This window comes from Centruroides vittatus, unplaced genomic scaffold, assembly GCF_030686945.1.
Source record: "Centruroides vittatus isolate TY-2023 unplaced genomic scaffold, ASM3068694v2 contig_1776, whole genome shotgun sequence".
Classification (NCBI taxonomy): Eukaryota; Metazoa; Arthropoda; class Arachnida; order Scorpiones; family Buthidae; genus Centruroides; species Centruroides vittatus.
Genome location: NW_027121087.1, coordinates 1,154,903 through 1,160,501, shown reverse-complemented (window position 1 = coordinate 1,160,501; position 5,599 = coordinate 1,154,903).

Below are 5,599 nucleotides of genomic sequence, written 5' to 3'. Positions count from 1 at the left end.
CTTTATTTCGATAACGAACGTTCGATTTGTACATTTCTAACCAGTCGCATTCGCTTTTAACAATACAAAATATTAATTATAAAATTAAGAGTCGGTAGTAATCCGGTTGGTTGCGTCTGGTCGATAACATCCGATAGAAGGGATCATAAATTCTTGGGTAAACCGATAATGAAGAAGGAAGGGATGCTGCTAGTTGGGATATTTTATTGTGTTTCTCCGTCGTCGCCAAGATTTACGTTTGTATCTGACCCCATTAGCTAACGTATTGTAACGAAGCAGTCTCTCAACGATAATATTTCAACCAATAGGGATGCTCGACCGCTTTAAACTGTCACCCAAAGGATAAAAGTTTAGATGAGATTACCGCATTTTAATATCTTTCCACTCAAAACGAGTATAAAATTACCAATTTTTACGCCTCTCCTGCACATTATATATGACTTTTTTATTATTATTATTTTTTAAAAATATTTTTTCATTCTTTACTTAAAAAATATTGCATTAAAAAAATCGAATATAGTAAAAGATTCGTATTGTACCCCATTGACCCGAATGTGGAAAAGGACATTGGGGTGACAGTTGACATTCTGTTTAGTTGACAAGACTGGCGATGCGTGTTGAGATTTGCACGTCTCCATCCCTGCTGCTATGGCAACAGATCTCATTCAAAGGATGCAATGGGAATTTACAGTGAGAGCGAATGGTAACGAGGGATACTTGCGGCACTTGTTACTGTTTTCGTCTGTCTGGGAATATCACAATTCCTACAAAACATGCCGCCGTATAACCTACGAAATCACCAGATGCTGAAGGTAATTTCGAGGAAAATGATTTTTCTTTCGGCTACTGTTTCAGATTAAAAATTTTTCTTGTGGTAGCTGCAAGAGTCAGTATTTATGCTTTTGTTAGCGAGTTGCGGGATTACACGATCCTTGACGTGTCCTTTCTGAAACCTCATGAATTTTGATTATAAAAGCAAAAGTTTTAATAGAATTTTAATGATAATGAAGATGACTTTACGTGGTTTTAACGGGAAAAAAGGAAATTTAATTTTTATAAATTTAATTAAACATAGAGACAATTATCTTCCATTAGAAGAATCTTGCCATCTATCGATATTATACAAGAAACTTTAAGTTATAGTGGTTAAAATTATTTATTGCTCTGATTTCTCTTAAGATATTTAAATAAATAATGTAATAATTAATTATCTTCCCAACATTTGTATACTATTAAGCCAAAGCAAATCTATAAAACAATTCTATTAGTCTTATTAAACTTGCAACAATATATATACACAGTTACATAAAACGTTTGGTTAAATTTAATTTTAATTCAATTTTGAGTTGAGAAATGCCTATTTTGCATGGAAATTCTTAAGAAATGGGATTTTCTAGAGGCTACTAGATAAGATAAACAAAATATAATTTAATTGGAGCTGTATTTAAACATGTTGTAGCAATTTATAATATACAAAAAGGCTTTTTGCCTTATGAAATAAACATGCATGGGTCTCAAATTTTTTGAGGATGAAGCCTCATAGTATGAGGCCCTAAGCTGTGTACATCCTATCCCGAATTTAATATTCAAAATTTATAAATAATTTAAAGAACAATTTATGCATTATCTTCTAGAAATTTCCTAGAATATATTCTAAAGAATTAAGAATATATATAAGTAAATTGTGATATATAACCTTAGAATATCTATATAATAAATTGTAAATATTTATAATTTGACGCATATTTTATATTAATTTATAAATATTATAAAAATGCATTTAAAATTCAATTAATTACAATTTTCATTAATTTATTTATGTAATTAATTGCCACAATCATTCTGTAATGAACTTAACTGAATACAAATTGACATTTTAAGTAAACATCGTAGATGATTTTTAATTATTTAATAGCGAAATTTAAATTTATCTTCTATTTTAAGCAATAGAATATTTATCATAGATAATATTCATTAGAAACTGTTGTAAGATTTTAATTTAAATAGTATCATCTCGATTAATGAGAGTTATATCAAATTACAATCAATAATTTTTGCTAAAAATTTTTGTAAACGTTGCAAATATTCATTTTATTTAAGTTAAAATAAAGTATAGAAAAAATATCACGTGATCTACAATAAATAAATTATATTATTAGTGCAAATTTTAGTGTATAAATCAAATGTTCACTCAATAGAACAAAGTTAGCAGAACACACTGTAGGCTACACTACATATTTATGTCATTTGTATATAATATACAAATATATATATATATACATACATACAAAGAAATGTATATATAAATGTTTATCTTACAAAATTATATATTCTGTGGCACAATTCCCTAATTCAATTTATTTTAAATAAATATTGAGTAAATAAAAACTGTGACCTTAAAAATTAGAAATAAGAAAGTAAGTAAATAATGTTGACTAGGCTATAAAATATATTGCCTAAATGTATATAAAAATAACATACTTTGTCATGGAAAATTTTAATTTTTAATGAAAATAATTTTGTTTTTTTAAATTTATTTGATAAAATATAAGAATGTGTTTATAATAAATAGTTGAAATTGTAAGTATGTATCCTTAAGTATAAGTGGCATGTTCGCCTAGAAATGAACCTTTTAGACAGAAAAAGAATACAGTTTTGGTTTCTGATGGAGTTCGAACTTACGTTCTTGTATAGGTTCTAACAGTAGCGCATTATGGTTTCATAAATTTGAATCCTAATTCAAATTTGCTGAACTCAACACTAGGGTCCCATGTACTGTAGTGTCGACTTCAGACATTTTTCTTCGGGGAATTTTTTGGGAAAATATTTTCTTACAAAAGATTGGTTTGAGGCCCCTGTTGGTGGGGCCCCAGGCAATGGTTCTTTTTGCCCATAGGATAACGCGCCACTGAGTTCTAATCCACTTCCTTCTATAGGTTCGACCCCATCAAAAGCCAAAATTATAATATAATAATAAAAATATATATATATATTCTTTTTATTATTATATTATATATATTATATATATATTATATATTATAATATATATAATATATATCATAGAATTTTAATATATATTAGAAACTGTAATATTAATACAGTAGAGCATCGATTATCCGACCCCCGATTAACCGACTTCTCGGTTAACCGACCGCGTTCTAGTCGGCAAATTCAAATGTCCGCTAGTAATGTGGCGCTACAATATTTGATTATGTCTTGGCTACTTTAATATTATTTTTGTTAAATTTTTGTATGTTTTAGCTGGCAGCACTGGCTCGACCATGAAAGGGAGGCTAGTATTTAAACCAGGCCTAATACACTATACTAATAATGTATTTTTTCATACTTTTCGGTTATCCGACTTTTCAGTTATCCGACCAACCCCAGTCCCCAATTAAGTCGGATAATCGATGCTCTACTGTATATATAATATATTATATTACAATATATATTATATATATATATATATATATATATATATATATATATTTTTTTTTTCCTATCTATAATGTTACTTTTTAGGTGAACATGTGACCTATGAACTATTTATTATACAAAAACATTCTTATATTTTATTTTAAAACTTTTAATGCATGATAAAAATATTGTAATGAGGAAATAAAAATAAAAATTCTCCTTGACAGAATATGTAATTATTATATACATCCAGCCAAATCAAAATTATTTATTTACTTTCTTATTCTGATTTAAAGTCAGTTTTTATCTTAATATTTATTTAAAATAAGAAATTAAATTAGTGGAAGAAAATATTGACTCATTTATTTAACTAAACTTTTGAATTTTTATATAAATAAAACTGAAATTAAATTATATTTTAAGCTTTTATAATTTTTCATTTCATAAACCAGTCGAACCATTTAATAACATGAGATTTTTGAACGTGATCGTAATTAAAGTACCTCTATTCAAAGTTGTCTGGAGAAATATTTAGCAGTCTAAATGCAACCAGATCTGGTTTGGTGACATTTCAGGATATGACGAATACAAATTTCCTCAAAAAAAGTATCAAAACTGACCACTTTTGGCGTTTTGGATCATAATTCGCGTGACTTTTGGTAACGGGGTCACTTTTTTGGTATAGATAGTATCGGGGACATGTTGCAAATTTGGCAGCCTTAAAAGACAGTATCAAACTGCACGAGAGAAGCAGCACAGAATATCAATTTCGGTTGGCCATTGAACGCACTGTTCGTCTTCCTTCATGTTTTTCACCTGCAGAATGGCAACTACATTGAGCATTGCTAAGGTCTCTGTATAGCCGAGTGTCTTCTTGTACTGTACAAATGAAGTGTCGCTTGCAACACCAAAACTGCCGCAGTGATGACTTCTGGTACTAATGTCTGTTTTTACGGAAATATCATCCGCATGTTCTGAAATGTTACCATACCAGATTTAGTTGCATTTTGGCTGGTAAATATCTCTGTTGACAACGTTGAACAGAGGTACTTTAATTACGATCATCCGGTACTTGATGAATTGGATGTTATTTATCCTTTTATATTAAATTTTATCTTTTAGAGAGAGAGAGAGAGAGAGAGAGGTCAATATTTAATCATTCTGTACAGAATTTCTATATAATTAAAAAATTATTAAGTATAATTATGTACTTAATAGAAACTTGAGGTAATCATCGAATCACTTTAACCAAAAGAATGAAGAAAACTATTTAACAATTTTAAAGAACATTTTTATATCATTATAATCGTTATTATTGGCAAATGCGGACATTAAAAGCAAGACTCAAGCCATTTTATTCTTTTTTATTTTTCATTTTTCTTGGATACTCACCAAGTTATTGCTGTCCTATACAATACTTCTTGGAATTTCTAGAGTAATTAATTAAAAAGATGCTTTGACATTTCCGCTTTATTAATTTTAATTAATGGAACAACTTCTCACTTCTTTGTTGTCTTCAATATTTCATTTTATTCGCTTCCGGCAGAAGAGATTCTATACTAGACGTCATTTCCTGCCCTTGATGTAGTCGATGAGTTTGAAAAATATCTCTTAATCAAAGAGAATCGAATGAAAACTTCTTTGTTTCATCTTTAAGAATTCTATAATTAAGAATTGTCATTCTAGATCTAATATTAAGAAAGTAAATAGATCTTCGTTTGATATTTATCACAAGATGAATTCGAAAATTTATATGTTAATTGTACGAAACGTTTACAAATCTCACGCTTTTTCGCTGTGTAAGATTAATATTTTATAGAGTTTTTTGTTCATGAAAGGAAAGTAAATGTTTTTATTCACCCGAAAATCTTTTTTAATATATTATTCATAGTGAATAATATATATAAACCGTAGTTTGATGTGAATAATTCCTGAATTTTATCTTGTCTTGTCAATAATTTATTGTACTCTGTTGTAACCAATGATGGATTGATCGTGGTCAAGGAGTAGTCTCTTATTATTCAGGGGAAAAAAAAAACATTCTAGATTCTAAATTGTTATTTTTACTATGATTTATAAGCTTGAAAAATTCGTAAATATAAATTTAATAGCGTAACACACATACTTATTGCATAAAATATGATTTAAATATAAAGAAAGGAACATGAGTCTTTTGTGGAAA